General features: G+C 37.2%; 1 protein-coding gene and 1 pseudogene across 1 annotated transcript in view; one reads left to right on the top strand and one right to left on the bottom strand.

Annotated features, from left to right (window-relative positions):
• IMMP2L (inner mitochondrial membrane peptidase subunit 2) overlaps positions 1–16931 on the top strand; it is a 905154-nt gene that overhangs the window by 308068 nt on the left and 580155 nt on the right. The gene's annotated exons all lie outside the window — the stretch shown is intronic.
• Positions 12103–12507, bottom strand: LOC101330629 (mitochondrial import inner membrane translocase subunit TIM14 pseudogene; annotated as a pseudogene).

The following is a 16931-nucleotide window of genomic DNA, read 5'->3' as shown; positions in this document are numbered from 1 at the left end:
ATTTGTCTGTAATATAATTGTGTGAGTCTAGTCTACTTTTATAAATTACTGGTAGTTTAAGATGATTAAGTTAAAATGATGGACTCGTGTCATATTTAGAAAGATCTCTGGACTTGTTGATCTACCCAGATATTTTTTAGTTAAGTACCTGAAACTGCTTCTTGCCTTTGTGTTTTCCGTCTTTTAGAGGCATTACAATTCAGGTATTTTGAAAACTTCTTTCTCAGAGGGTGTGAATTCAGTGTATGATAATTTGGGCAATTCAGGGCAGAGAGCTGAATTATTGAAGGGCCATTTTGCACCACTTGAGGGGCGCTCAGTTTTATGAGTTTCCCGTGACAGATACAGAAAAACACTTTACACTTTTACTCAAATTAAAAAACTTTTCACTCTAGGCAGCCTGGTCCTCTGTGAACAATGGACATAAAGTGAACATCTGTGTGATAATGAGAAGCTGCAAGTATCTTTTAAAAGTGAAACTGCTTATTTGTAAAAGTGAAGTGCATTTTGTCTTAATCCTCCTTCAATGGGAGGTTTCCTTGGTACATCTTATTCATTTGGAGTTGGCTTCCAAACTGAATTAGAAGACGAAATAACATGTAGCATCTTATACAATGAACCAAAATGTGTCCCTAACATCACACTTGTAACCACTTTAGTGTTAGGAATGTTATCTTATTTCTACATCTGAGTTCTGCACAATTGTGAAAGTATGGTATTTTTAGAGAATATTGATTAGATTCAAACATTATTTTACAAATTCAAAAATTACTATAGTTCATTTGTGCATCAGTTGGAGATGTTTGGTTTAAAGGCAAAATGAAGTTTGATAAATGCCATTTTGTTATTCTGTAACTTTGGTAAATAAATGTTTTTGTATTCAAAAACTTAATTAGCATAATACTTTAAAACAGGAAGAGCAGAAGCTATTTTTTTATGAGCTTGCTAGATTATTATCTAAATCAAGCACCTAACTCTTTTAAGTAAAAACAATCTCACTTTTCCAAAGAAACAACATGCAGTGTTGTTTAATCTCTTCATGCTTTAGTTTCCTTTCAGAGAGAAAATTTTTCATGGTTTATTCTTTTCAGTGACGAGGCTTTAGACTGTTAGAGCTATTGAATATCTCTAAAAAATACAAGAAAAAGGTCAAAAGCATTTATTGTTTCCAGAAACATTCCTTGGTAATAGTGGCTTTGAATAATAGAAAGCAGATAAAGCTAGTATGTGGGAGTTATTTTCTGGTTAGAAACAGCATATACATAGATAACCTTTTCTTGAAAAGAATTTTAATGTTTAGTTAAAACTTTTGGTTTGGGCAATGATTACTACAGATGCTCTCTGTACTCTGATTGTTCTAGAAATGCTCATGTTAACCAGAGCATGAGCTTTGGAATTAGTAGACTTCATTTCAAATCCTGGGTCATCTATCTGTGGCTCCTTTATTTTTTAGATCTTGGACATAGTGCTTACCTTTCTTGAGGCTGATTTTTTCTTCACTTGTAAACTTGTATTCATAATTCGTAACCCCCAGGGTTTTATTAGGGTAAAGTTGACATACATGTGAAATTTTTTGTTAATTATACACTATAATAATATTATTGGACTTCCCTGTTAGCACAGTGTTAAGAATCTGCCTGCCAATGCAGGGGTCACAGGTTTGATCCCTGGTCCGGGAAGATCCCACATGCCACGGAGCAACTAAGCCCGTGCACCACAACTACTGAGCCCGTATGCCACAATTACTGAAGCCTGTGCACCTAGAACCTTTGTTCCGCATCAAGAGAAGCCACTGCAATGAGAAGCCTGTGCATTGCAATGAAGAGTAGCCCCCGCTCTCCGCAACTAGAGAAAGCCCACGTGCAGCAATGAAGACCCAATGTAGCCAAAAATAAATAAATAAATAATGTTATTATTTATTATTATTAGAAGGTGCTCTATAAAGCTATCTCATAATGAGTCATTTTAAGTGGAGAATTTTTTTGTAAAATGAATGATCTACACCTTCCTTTCCACCATTCCTCTGTTCCACTAATTTTATACTCTGAAATTTTCAAGCACTGTGTTTAAAATTGTATCTGTCAACATTGCACTTGTAATATGTCAGAACACATTCTACCCTCATGGAAAATATGGTATTCAATTTGTGGTTGAATTATTTTCTTTAATTATGATATTTGCAGTACTTTTGGAAGAGAAATTAGTCTCTCAGTATTGGCACCCATGTTGATCACTATGGGAAGAAATGCTTTAAAAATGTATTGGTAATAAGCTTTGAAGTTTTCTTCACGTCTTTTGGTGCTGAAAAATATTCCATTGTTTGGATGTACCACAGTATGTTTATTCATTCACCTACTGAAGGATATCTTAGTTGCTTCCAAGTTTTGGCAATTATGCATAAAGCTCTTGTAAACATCTGCATGCAGGCTTTTGTATGGACATAAGTTTTTATTACTTTGGGTAAATACTGGGGTACTTGATTGCTACATTTGCAGTCAACTATGATTGTAAGGAAAACAAACTTTGATTCCAAGTTAGGCAAAATATTAATTCCCAGTGAAGTATCCCATTGTTCCCATTAGTAGACATATATTACAAAATAAATCTATCCAGTTATTATTTTGGGGGTTTTTAAAAATAAAAATGTGAGGAAATGGAAAAAAATGCACTGATGTTAGTGATTATAATAGTAGGGGTTGTTGGAGTGCAGGTGGAATTGCTTACATAACTAGAAGTTTTCATCAGTCTAGAATTACTTGATGTATTAGTTTGGAATATAGATTAAAAATAGGAAGTGGTTATATCTGGGTATGGGATTGTGGATAATTAAAATTTTTTATATCATATTACTTGAATTTCATTTGAGAGTTGCATATAAGTTTACTATGTAAATTAGCATTGATAAGAGCTGAAGATTATTTTCCAGAAACAAAGTATACAGACTAGATAAGCATTTGTATGTAGCTTGATTTCTCTTTTCTTTTTTTTCTTTTTGTCTTTTTTTTTTAACACATTGGGCATCAGTTATCCAATAACCTAGTATTAGGTATACTGACATTCCACCATGAGGATTGAAGTAGTACTGTGAGTACAGTACTGGGCAGTGAAATGTCCCATTTCAGAGTGTCATCCATGAAATAGCATCCTTTTGTTCATTTCTGTTTACCAGATCAGAGATTGATAGGTGAATTAAAAAATGTTCCATAATGGCTATGGTCTATATTTGTAAGCTTTCCTCTTTGCAGATTTGCATATATTCAAAGGCTTTTAGGATCATTCCGGAATGCTTAGGACCATCCACTTTACTTTGAGATGAGAAAATTCAAACCAAACAAAGGCAAACAGATTTCTGCCCAAATGAGAACAGGTTAACTTACTTTTCTCTACCATTAATAGCCACCAAAGCAAAATTTTTCACTCAGAAATCTCTTCCAGTGAAGGTATTTGGGGAAAAAATGTTTAGCTCAAATCTGAGATAACTTGATACCTGTACTCTGTGTCTTAATGAATTTGTTCTAAATGATCTTGCTATCTGTGGAGTTACATAATTTCTGCAAATATTTTCGTGTGGTACTTTAGCATTTTGAGAAACATTGATTTAGTTGCTGTTGTTTAAACATTAATGTATTTCACCTAAGAGTTTTGATTTCTGGTTTTCTTTAAATGTTATATCAGGACATGCTGCACCTAAAACTCTGCCTGGCAGTGGTTTGGGGGGCTGAGTTATGGCAAGTCCTCCCGAGTTCACCAAGGGCGCCACTGGGCCTGTTCACTTGCTTATATTACTTGCCTGGCTTTTGAAAGCATTTGACTTCATGAGCTTTGGCCTAAATACTTGTCTGACTTTAGATAAAGTTGTTTGCAGCAGGTTTTGAGAGCCTTAATACAAGTTGATACATATTTTGTGATTCTTTGGTAACTAACTTTGACCCCAATTAGTTTGTGTGATTTTGCTGAAACACAATCTTTAGATTCCCCTGACAAAAGCTCTTGGAGGGGTTCCTTCCATATATCATTGATGTTGCTTTTCATGACCTTGGCTTTGCCTTTCTGTAAAGGGCTTTATTTTCTGGCAGTCCCCACAACCAAGCAGAATCACATCTAGCTTCTAACCTCTGAGCCTTGCGTGTTCTGATGTCTGGAGCACTCGCCCACCCTCGTTCCTCTGGCTTCACATTGTCCTCCTCCTCCCTGGACAGCCTTCCTCACACTCCCTCTTCTTAGCCTGCCCACCATGCCTGGCTGAGGGCACGTTGAGACCTGACAGGCGCCATCTTTGTTGCACTCTATACCCACTCACTGCAGGTGAATATTCATTTAGTAAATGATTCTTAAGTTTTTCTCGTGTCATTTATGAGTCATAGTTCCCTCTTGGCATTGACCTTTAGGTAGTTTACATTTGGGGAAGTGTTTCATTTTAGTGGAGGAACGATAGACCTCCCCCAACCATGTCCCACCGCATTGCCCCACCTCCTCCCCTACCCCTCCTCTTCTTGCTTCCTGTAAAAACTCTAGGCGAGACCTTTTATCACATAGAATTTTATTGGATTACAATGTCTTTTATCTTCCATATTCTCTTTCTTACCATATTTTCCACTTACAATAAAGTTGGAAACATTTGTAGAAATTAGAGGAAGCCTAGGCAACATTAGTAAAATTTGTGAAATTTTTTAATGCTCATCATATCATTTTTACTTTAGAAAACATTTTATGTAGACTCAAACTAAATCTTCGTTCTTGTAAATAATGACATTGTCGATCTTAGAAACTAGTAACTCTTTAAATATATTTCCAGCGAGACTCTAAGGTTTTAGAATAATAATAGAAAACACCATTTTCTGACGATTGGGACTTGGAAAAAACAAGTTCATAAATCTGAAACAATATCAAAAGATATCTCTGAATAATTATCTTCATATTGTGCCAATATTACTAATTTTAAATAGACTCTTCACAGGTTCTCAAAAATATAATTTTAATTTAAATGTTCAAAATGCCCAGGTTAGTGTTGGCTCAAGCCTAATGCAATGTTGGAGCCACGTATTATTCTTTAGAGGCTGGTATTCGTTTCCTCTCCTGCCCTCCATCACAAGTTATTCCCTGTCCTTTATCCCTTTTCCAATGGCAATGTCCACTAACCTTTATCTTCTCAAATCTTGTGACAGCTATTTAAAATACCCTTGTGACAATATTTAGGGTGCTTGCTCATCTGTCATAATACTTTCGTATCTCTGTAATGTTTGCCAAGTCTGAGTTGATACTGCTCAATTCAGAAGTTTTTTCATTGGCATATTTCTAATGGCCCCATACCCATTCATAAATGCGGGTGTGTGCATGTGCATGCACACACACGCACATTCTTTGACTTTCTCTTGTTGGTTGATGATGCTTACCTTTTACGTGATATATGATCATCCCTACCACCAGATGAATAAACCATTGCTTCATTTGAACCCATTCCTGAGGGAGAGAATCCTTCATGTGAGTTTGAGATAGAGAGGAAGATCATTCTTCATACTCTTGAATGACCTACTTTAAGAAGCGATGAGGGCTTCCCTGGTGGCACAGTGGTTAAGAGTCTGCCTGCCAATGCAGGGGACATGGGTTCGAGCTCTGGTCCAGGAAGACCCCACATGCCACGGAGCAACTAAGCCTGTGTACCACAACTACTGAGTCTGTGCCCTAGAGCCCACGAGCCACAACTACTGAGCCTGCGTGCCACAACTACTGAAGCTTGCGTGCCTAGAGCCCATGCTCTGCAATGAGAGAAGCCATCGCAATGAGAAGCCCACACACCACAACAAAGAGTAGCCCCGCTCGCTGCAACTAGAGAAAGCCTGTGTGCAGCAACGAAGACTCAATGCAGCCAAAAATAAAATAAAATAATAATTTTTAAAGAACAGTGATTATTGGTAAGATTCTGAGATATGTTCTCTTCTTCTTTTGTCAAAGCAAATTCTGTTTCTCTTTTCTGTTCTAGTCATAGCTTTCACAGATATGAAGTGTTTTGTTAGAAGAGAGTATACTAGGTGGGCCTTCAGAGCAGATCTTGTATTAGGGAATAAGACACATGAAGAAAGCAGTGACAGAGTGGCATTACATTTTTAGATGTAAGATGGAAGTTCAATAGAAATAGTACTGTTCCCCCAAATGGACAGATTTTATCTTTAGAAGCAGTTTGTAAATTTTTAGTAACAAGAAGCAGATGTACGGAGTTAAGTCTTTTACTTCTCTAAAGTTGAAAATTTTACTTCTGTAATGGATGTAAGCTCCCTGTCATATAGGATTATAGCCCAATACAGGAAGGACTTTAAGATCTGTTGTTGAAATGACTACTCTCCATGCAAGAATATCAACCTTAACAACTTGAGAATTTGCTAGTGCAGTGTTTGTTCCTGACAGTTTGCTTCAGCTATATTGCAGCTTTTAATTCTATAAGAGATTTAGATGGAGAATTACTAGTGATGATGAACACTTTCAGCATAAGTATTTCATAATTCAACATATTAATAAATATATATTTCATATTCAGCATAATAAATATTTCTGGAATGATTGAATGGCAAGTGAACAAGGCAACATCAAGCTTAAAAAATGCTCTTTCTTCTGAAGTGAACTGCTGTTTACTTGGCATAAAAAGAATAAGGCAGGTTTTTCAGTAACAGTATTTTTCACCTTTAGACACTTGAGTCAGAAGAAAAGTGCACAAAAAGATTTGTTATAGGACAAAAAAAATATCATACAGTCCTCTTTTCTTCCCTAGTAAAATACAGCTTACTAAATATAACAAAATAAGAAATGGTTATGGAAGACAGGATGATAGGTTGTTTCTAAATAATTGAATCATTATGGAAGATAATAGTATGTCAGAACCCAAACTTAATTCATTGAGGAATATTTATACGTTTATTTCTCTGCTTTTTGGAAAAATTCTAGCATGTTCCTGTTCCTAGCCTCCCAAATTTGCTCTCCTTCAATCAGTAGTCATGGTCTAGCTGTGCTTTTGGCTTTGGTTGAGTTGGAGGAGCATTTAGAGTGGTCATCTGACATGTCTGGAAATCTGGTGATGCACAAGGCCTTCAGAACTAAGAGAAATGGTTAAAAAAAAAAAAAATGCCCCAGCTAGCTCATTTGCATAACATGAATGGCTCACTATGTGAAATACAGCTGATGCTGGGCAGTTCAGGTGAATGAATTGTTCTCTGTGGCCTGTTAGATTTTTTTCTCCACTTCAGTAACTGCTTGGAAATGAAAATCATCTGGGCCCCTGGGTTGTGAAGTATTGTTGTCATGCAGTTCCCTTTTGTTTTCTTTTATGCTCGAGAGTTGGAGCTATTAAAGGCAGCTTCATTTATTGTTTAGTTGAATCAGAATGACTGCAATTCCACAAACAAATTGGACTTCAGTTAGGAGTGCTTTGTTATAAATAATCTTGGAAGAGATTGGATTCTTTCCTAGCTGATATACTTCAGCTGTATGTTAAAATCAAAATCTCAAAGGGATTGATTTATTGATGATCTGAGTGATAGCTGAGCTACACCTGTCCTCATCCTGCTCTCTTGCTGTCTCTAATTCCCTAGTGTATTCAGCAAAAGTTTATGGTAAGGGAAATAAATATTCTATTTTCTGAATTATTCTTTTCATTTTAGCCTCCACTTAAAAAACAAACAAACAAAAAAACACCAAAGTAGTTCTACAGTGCACAGCCCTTTCAGTGAATACTTCTTCATGATCTGGAAAGAAAACCTGTTTCATAGATTGGTTAAGGGCATTTTTCATGGTTGGGTTAGGTGAATCATATTTTCCATATACAATGTTAGGACATTTTGAAATTTAACAATATGTTTTTTGCTACAGGCTTCAAATACCTAAGCAATACCTGTAAGCACCTCCTTTCATTGACTGTAAAAAAAAAAATTTTTTTTTTTTTGTCCATTAAAGTGTATTTATTAAAGTGTCCATTAAAGTGCTTCAAGTTATTTGGTGCATAAATCATCTGGACACATGGAAAATCTGGTAGTTTCCTCCTTGGTGGAAAAGATATATGTGTGTATGTATGTATGTGTGTGCATATGGCATGTACTTCGTACTTACATATAAAGATAAAAGTCAAAACTGAGCATACATTTGCTTAGACCTTGGTCCTTAACTATAAATGCCATAATAAGTAGCACTTTGCTTCCTTGATTCATAAATGCTACTGTGGTCAGTTATACTGTCAGTAACAATCATTTCATGTAAGTAGACTAAGTTGGCATTAATTTTCTTATACATTGTTTTTTTCTTGCTAGACACTTTACGTGTGTTATTTAACTTGAAATAAATATTATCTCCTTTTTTACAGGTGAAAAAATTAACATTTAGAACTGTTAAGTGACTTACCCTTAAATCACACAGCTAGGAAGTTGTAGAGCGAGTATTTACATCTCTGTCTATCTAGCTCCAAAGCTTATGTATTTCACCTTTCCTTTCTACTCACTGTCTCGTATAGAGATAAAGTTTTGACAAAGCAGATCATATTTTCAACTTGATACATGATAGAAAACAGTGGTGAATGTGTTTAAAGCGACCTTTTTTTTTCTGGAAAGACCTGTTTATAAATTAGAATTGTTATTTTCCTCAAATGAGGCACACCCATGGTGACTTGGAGTATATTAACATGTTTTAGATGAATACACTCTTATTCATAATATTCAAAAGCATATTAAATTAATAGTTTTAGAAAATAAGATGCAGGGCTTCCCTGGTGGCGCAGTAGTTGAGAGTCCGCCTGCCAATGCAGGGGTCGCAGGTTTGTGCCCTGGTCCAGGGGGTTCCCACATGCCGCGGAGCGGCTGGGCCCGTGAGCTGTGGCCGCTGGACCTGCGCGTCCGGAGCCTGTGCTCCGCAACGGGAGAGGCCACAACAGTGAGAGGCCCACGTACCGCAAAAAAAAAAAAAAAAAAAAGAAGAAAATAAGATGCAAATGTGAATTAAATGTTTGTCTAATTCAAACATAAAAACATAAGGTATTGTTACCTTAAGGTGTTTCGAGCAAGAATGTGCACATAACACTGTAGGGTTGACCTGTGCTGATGTGCTGTTACTATTGTACCACATGTGTTTTAGGTGCTCTATGGTTTACCTTTTAAAAGCATTTAGTGTTCATAAGGTATAAGGTCTGATGTCTAATGTGCCGTTGATAAACAGTTCATTGTGGCAGAGACTTAGGAGTGGGGGTTGGAATGGGAATGATGATGTTTACTTTTTCTGACACGCCACTAGCATGCTTCAGAAAGAAATTTGGCAAAGCTAATTGGAGAGACTACCAATACTATAAATTAGGTCCATAGCTTAGACTTGTGAGTACTAGCCTTTATAACAGACTTGACAGCAACACAAATCTGTTAAAAGAAAATGGAACTGTCCTTGACATGAAAAAATGGGATTGTCATAGATACAACACGTTGTGCAGTTTTTCCTTTTAATTACTGTATGAGAACAAAATCATGTTTTGCAGCTGGTCCTTCTTCATTTTCATTTGCCTTGACTAAATCTCACACCTAGGGGTTTGAAACATGACAGACAACAGGTGTGACTCTGTATCTAATAAACCACTGTAGTTTCTGTCCTTCCTTTAAAAATTGGCTATGTTGTAAACATCTGTAATACTAATCAAGACAGCCTTTTTCCCCTACTTTCCATACCATGGTTAGATTATATGTCTGAATCAAATCACAAACTTAAGTTATTAAATTACTCTTGCTAGAAGAATAGATTTTAAAGGAATGATGAGTTTCAGTCAGTTAAGTGCGGCTGGCAAGCAGCCATTCTTTATGGCCTAGTGTGACGTTGATTTTTGACTAGAAGAAATGGAAACATAGCAGTAACTGTGTATCCTTAAGGAAACATTATATATTATTGATGTACTTTGTCTCCTTAAAAGCCACTACCAAAACTTTATTCAAATTGAATTTTGATTGTACTGATAAGGAAATCTATTCATAGTCGAAGTCAAACATTCATTATTGTGAAAATAAGATGCTAATCCCAAACTATCACCTTAGCAACTATTTCTACCACTGTTATTTAAGGACACAAGGTGTTTTATTATACACAAGACCTCTTTTTTTAAAGCAAAAATTACAAAATACACTTAATTACATTTAGTAGGAACACGTGGGCTGACTCATTGTGCGGATTAAATAGACTATCGAAACAAAATCAGTTGATTTGGCTCATTTTTTTTCTCCTACATTTTCTCCAGTGATTACTGCTCTCATCTACTTGCCAAATTGATGGGAGTTGGCAGTAAAAAATAAGCAGTTGAAAATGTGGGAGATTAAGTTTTCTGAATTTCATAGAGGGTCATCAGAGGGAAAAATTACAAAAAGAGTTGGTCTTAACGGGTTGATAGGTTGCATTATGAATTGTCTGTTTTCAGTTACAATCACCTAGACCTAATTTTAGAACCCTTGCCTTAAGAGAGTGTTATTTTTGTTTTCCATATTTTGATAAATACGGTAGTTTTAACAAAGAAGGTGTTCATAATTCTTGCATGATTTGTCTTGTCATTAAGTGTCAGAACCTTAGATTCTAATTGTATTAAGTCTGTGAAAATTAACAGTGGAAAGTGGTACAGTGTTTAATTTGCATAAATTAGGCCTTGTTGAAATTAGTGTCTAGGATATTGAATATTGGCTTCAGGGTCTGATCATACTGAATGCTGTACATAATGAAGTCTATTTGTGTAAGGCAAATAAATGAAGGGGGTGGTTTCAGGGACAGTTGGTAGTATTTAGTCACAGCTGTAGCTTGAATAGCAAACTGGCTATGGGATAGTGTTGAATTTAATGGGGATTTGAGCCAGTCATTCTCGTTCCAATTGGCAGAGACCTGGAATGAGTTCAAATTTGCGTATGAGGAAGATGTTCTGAGGCAGAGGCCCTGGAAGGGTTGCTGCTGCTTTGGACATAATGACAACAAGCCTGATTCATCTTCTTCAGCTAGGTTGGGGGGTACATCTTGATCTTCTCTACTCCTCCTCCACTCTGATGATGAAAGCTACAATTATTGCAATTATGGCAAGTATTACACGCATTCCCACTTAATTTTCAGAATAATTCTGAAAGGTAGTGTTTTTTTTGTTTTTTTTTTTCGGTACGCGGACCTCTCACTGTTGTGGCCTCTCCTGTTGCGGAGCACAGGCTCTGGACGCACAGGCTCAGCGGCCATGGCTCACGGGCCTAGCCACTCCGCGGCATGCGGGACGTTCCCGGACCAGGGCATGAACCTGTGTCCCCTGCATCGGCAGGCGGACGCTCAACCACTGCGCCACCAGGGAAGCCCAGTTGTTATTCTTATTTTTACAGATGTGAAAATTAAGATTCAGAGAATTTAAAGAACTTAATCAAGGTCATTCAGCTAATAAGTGGCAAAATTTAGACTCAAACTAGGTCTGTCCGATTGCAAAACCTTGACTTTTCCATCCACCACCACTATTACAAATTATCAAAAAAAAATTAGAATAATTTTTCTCTGTAACATGTCTATATTGGGTCAGCTTTCAGTTCAGCTTACATCATAAAAGCTATTTTCCCACATGACTATTTTACCTTCTAACAGATCTTTTATCACTCATATTCTTCTTTTAGGTTATTTGGAGTGGGGGCTTAAAAGACAGGCAGCTGCTGGATTCTGTTCCTAGACTGACCCTGGAATCACCCCTGCCCTGTTTTATCTGTCTCTACCAGCTTGCAAGTGATGCTTTTCTGCATCTCCAATCTTCCAGGCTTTTATAATATTAAGTTATTGAGTGTGTGCCATATATAAGGCTCTCATATATAGTATTAAATCAGTAAATCATGGAAGAAGGAGAAAAAGGAAGAGGAAAGAAGAAAGGAATTTGTTAGTTTGGGAAATTGAACATTTCAGAGACAGATTGGGTTTACTTCAGAAGCCACCTTACCAGTCCATCTCTGGTGTGCTGTCTGTGTTACTTTCCCACTGAGCTGAGGTCTCCCAAGTGATGGCTCCTGAGTTCATATACAACTAAGTGATTTTTTTTTCTTTTTTTTTTAGCTTTGAGGCATTTTATTATAAAAAGCTGGTACTCATATACATAAATAAGAACTTAAAATTCATCATACATTTACTTCATTTTTTAGCTTGACCTTCTAGTAAATCTTTAGCTTCATTGATTTTGGCTGCTATATAAGGAGATCCTCCCTTGTCTGGGTGATTTAAAAGCATAATTCATTGATGAGCGTCTCTTATTTTTCCCTTATTGGCAGTAGGGCTTACACCTAGTATTAATGCTGCTTCCCGTTTTGTCATTTTGGGTTCAAACCCACCTCTGTAATAGACACCACTGAAGGCAGATTTTGGTAGACTTTGAAAAACTTGTTTTACTTGAGGCTCCATAAGCTTCACGGCTTGCAAAGCGTAACAGCCTGCAAATCCTGCAGCAGCAATGGTCAGTCCAGCTGCTACCACTGTACTGGTTCCCGCTACCATGGGAACTACCATGGTTCCCCCTGAGCTCCTCTGCTTCCACCGGGAGCACAGTTCATCCCACCCCACCAACTCTACACCTTTCGATTTTTCTTTTTTTTTTTTTATGAAAAAAGCCCCCCAAATGAGTCAGTATGGTGAATTAATTAGGAAAAAAGTATGCATTTCTGTGAGATTTGTAAGCTATTTTTATTGGTGCTTGTGAATGCTTTAAATTGAAGATTCTTTGTTCCTGACATTCTAAACTGCTTCTAGGTCCACAGAAACAAACACACTGGCAAAAATTCTACATCCTAACTTCTATCTAAATTTCATAAGAAGGATAATTGAAGTGTCGTTATGTAAATTCACGTTTTTTTGGTCTACACTAAAAACTGTGAAGAAAATAGCTGTAGGAATATTAGGCATGCATTCATTCATTCCACATTTATTATTTCTTTTGTATCATGTGTGATATTGAATCTTTTTGTGTGTGAAAATGATTTTGTTTAGTCGGGGTTTTTATTTTTGAGGAGTTTTTTCTGTTTTCCATTTTGAATTGTCTTACGATTCAACTTGACTTTCTAGAAGGCACTCTGAAATTTGGCAGTATTCCTTATAGAAGAAATTACTATACTTGACAGTTGTATTATATGATATTCTGTGAGAAATTCTCAGAGGAGTATCTCAGTTATTTTCAAAGTGTCTCCACTTAAAAAACTTTTTTTTTTTTTTTGTGGTATGTGGGCCTCTCACTGTTGTGGCCTCTCCCGTTGCGGAGCACAGGCTCCGGACACGCAGGCTCAGCGGCCATGGCTCATGGGCCCAGCCGCTCCGCGGCATGTGGGATCTTCCCGGACCAGGGCACGAACCCGCGTCCCCTGCGTCGGCAGGCGGACTCTCAACCACTGCACCACCAGGGAAGCCCTTAAAAAACTTTTTAATGAGCATTATAGTAGTATTTATTCATGATTCTCTGACTTACTTTATTTTGCTCATTTACTCAGTCATCGTTGATTCATTCATTTTCAGTTAATAAATATTTACTAAGCCCCTAACATGTGTGTTGCTCTTGGCAGATGAAATGGATATATTTCCCTTATGACACTTATCCTGTGTTGGGGAAGACAGATTAAACAAAGAAACACACTAAGTTGACAACTGGTGTGAGGAAAAGAACAGTGTGTTATGAGAGAGGCAGCAACCCACCTGAGAATGAGCAAGCAGGGAAGGCTTCATTGGGGAAGTAAAATTGAGCAGAGATCTGATGGATGCTGAAGAGTTAGTTAGCTCCATCAAGATTTGGGAGAAAGGCTATGTACATGTAGTTAGCCCTCTATATCCACAGATTTTGTATCTGGGGATAAGGAAGGCCGACTGTACCGTGTCATTTTATATAACAGACCGGAGATTTGCAGATTTCAGTGTCCATGAGTGGTCCTGGAACCAATCCCCCCACAGATACTGAAGGAGGACTGTACCCTAAGGAGGGAACGAACTGGCCTTTTTGGAAGAACCAAAGAAAACCTGTGTGGTAGTTAGAGTAAAGGCTAAAGTTATGCAAGATGGGGTTTGCCATTTGACGATTTTCATTTCCAGGCATGAAGTGAAGTTTGCTAAGCTTTCATGCATTGTTTATAGTAGTAGGAAATATGTGATGGTGTAAATATCAGAATAATTTACCTTAACCATTTGAAAAACGGAGACAGCTTCGTGTTATGTTAGATGTCAGTTTTTAAATACTTGGAAAGGTAGACAGACCAAGTAATTTGATTGCTATAGGACTTGTGAACAATTCTTGGTTTTAGTTTTATAAATATTTTTCCTTGGGTTTTGCATGTACACCCATACACCACTTATTTAGCTGTTTTTCTTTTAAGGAAATCTTGTATTGTTTATTAAAGTGTTTAAGAAAATCTCTATCAAAATTTTTATTTACCTACCATATTATCTTTAAAAAGGCAGGGTGGAGTTAATTTCCTCATTTGCTTTGTGTATTATCTTCTTGCAAAATGAAAACCCAAAGTCTTTTTCCAGATTACTGTTTTAAACTAAAGTAAAACATAAGACATACTAACCTATGGGTTTTTGGATGTGTACGAATGTGATTCTTTCAGGGACAGTGTGATCCTTGAAATAGCAATGTAACCTAAATATTTTATTAAAGAGCTGCTGGAAGTGAGCATATGTTTTGTTTGTGACTAGTATAATTCCTTTTGTATGTCACCGTCCAAAACTATTAACTCCTTTATTATGATATTTATTATTATAGAAGATTCCAGTTGCATTCTTTGTTAAACTAACTCCTCTTAAGTTCTGCCTTGTGGTACCAAGTGTTTTCTTGTTTTTGTCCCTTAAGGTGACTTGAAATTCTTTGTTGCTTCGGTGCAAAATTTAAATATATTCTCTCTTTATTCCTTCCAAACTCCAATATATTACTAGTTGACTAATCTGATAAAGTGGTTAAGGAGAATATGTTTATTGGTTAACGCTATTGTCTTGTACCTTAATTAATTCTTTCACTATTTTAAAACCAAAGGAATAACAAATGCAATAGAATATTACTGTGAGTTGAACGTAAGCAATCTAAAATCTGTATATATTTCATAACTTTTTCTTAATTTACGTTTCTTAAGTACTGTTTTAGGCTAGATATATTATCTTAAAAAATGGCATTTTTGCCATTCTGCTATCCTGTCTGATTGCTGTGCCGAATTCCTCGTCTGAGCTCCAGACATCTGCATCTAATTATCTGCCTGACATCTCCACCTGTATATCTCAAAGGCACCTCAAACTCAGCATCATTGCAGACTGGACCACGTTCTCTGCCAGTGTTTTCTATCTTAGTGAAGAACAACCACAACACATCCAGTTGTGTAAGCGCCATGTCTCAAATTTATCCTTGAAACCTCTTGCTACCTCATTCCTCATATTGCTTCCACCACAAAGATCTATTGATCTTATGTTCATCCACTGCCGTCCATCTCCAGTGACATTATCTGAGTCCAGGACGACTACAAGCATTGATTAACCTGTGTCTCTTCATCTACTCAGCTTCATATAACCTTTTGTCCCACTTGATCCAAAGTGATCTTTTGAAAATTCAAGTTTACTATCATGTGAATAGCCCTCATTATCTTCACTTATTTTAAGATGAAGACCATAGTTATTAAGGTAGCCTAAATGTCCCCATAAAGTCTGTTATCTGCCTGCCTCTCTAGCCTCACCCTCCCCATTTTCATGTAACATTTGAAATAAAATAACGTATGCAAAAAAACCTATAAGTTGTAAAACAAACAAACAAAAACACCAAAAAACCAAACCAAACAAAAAACTGAACAACCACGAATCTGCCCCCCAACTTAAAACTCTCTGCATCTCCCTGTGGGTGCCTCTTCATTATCTTTATTATCATTACGTCTTCCTGCTGAGATGTAAACACTATCCTGATATTTGTATTTTTATAAACCTTTGCTTTACAAAAACAAATAACATGATCTGAGAGAGAGTGAGAGATTGATTTTCCTTACTTAGAGATTTCCCTTACCAGCAGTGCATTAAAACTGTTTTGTTACTGAGTCTACTTGTATGACCATTGAAGGTCTCCTCAAGAGTTAGTCCCTATGTCACCTGAGATGAAAGTCTTTTTCAGATTCCTTTGCTTACTTAGCTGTCTATATTCCAGCTTCGTTGATTGTTAATTTTTGTTCCTTGGTGATCGCTCGTTTTTCCCTTCCCCCAATCCCTGCCCATCATAGGGATTCTGTTGCTTTTGTTGGACCTCGCCTGCTCCCTGTTAACATCTGCCCATTCTTTTTTTTTGTTTTTTTTTTGTTTGTTTGTTTCTTGCGGTACGTGGGCCTCTCACTGTTGTGGCCTCTCCCGTTGCAGAGCACAGGCTCCGGACGCGCAGGCTCAGCGGCCATGGCTCACGGGCCCAGCCACTCCGCGGCATGTGGGATCTTCCCGGACTGGGGCACGAACCCGCGTCCCCTGCATCGGCAGGTGGACTCTCAACCACTGCGCCACCAGGGAAGCCCAACATCTGCCCATTCTTTACTCCCAACTCAAGCATTTCCTTTCCAAATAAAACTTTCTTTGTCCCCCTTCCTCAGTAACCCCAAGCCCAAGTCAGTTTCCTTTGTTCCAGATATTCCTAGGTCTGCATTTCCTTTCTTTAGATTGTACCTTATTTTGTAATTGCATAGTTGGTAATGTGTTTGATTACTGCCTCTCTCTCTCTCTCTCCCCCACACCCACTCACTAAACTGAGGAAGGGGTATCATAGCATTATAATATCTTTAGGGCTTGACACAGAGCTTGGCATCTGAGTGGTGCACAGCAATTACTTAGTGAAAAAAGAAAAGACTGAAGAAATGAATGAGTAAACGTAACTCTACCTCAGCCTGAAGTTTCCTGTAAAACAGAGCTAGCATTGTCCCACATTCATTTTCTTTAAA

Source organism: Tursiops truncatus, chromosome 9, assembly GCF_011762595.2.
Source record: "Tursiops truncatus isolate mTurTru1 chromosome 9, mTurTru1.mat.Y, whole genome shotgun sequence".
Lineage (NCBI taxonomy): Eukaryota > Metazoa > Chordata > Mammalia > Artiodactyla > Delphinidae > Tursiops > Tursiops truncatus.
Note: the sequence above shows the minus strand (reverse complement) of the source record. Positions and strands in the feature narration are given on the sequence as shown.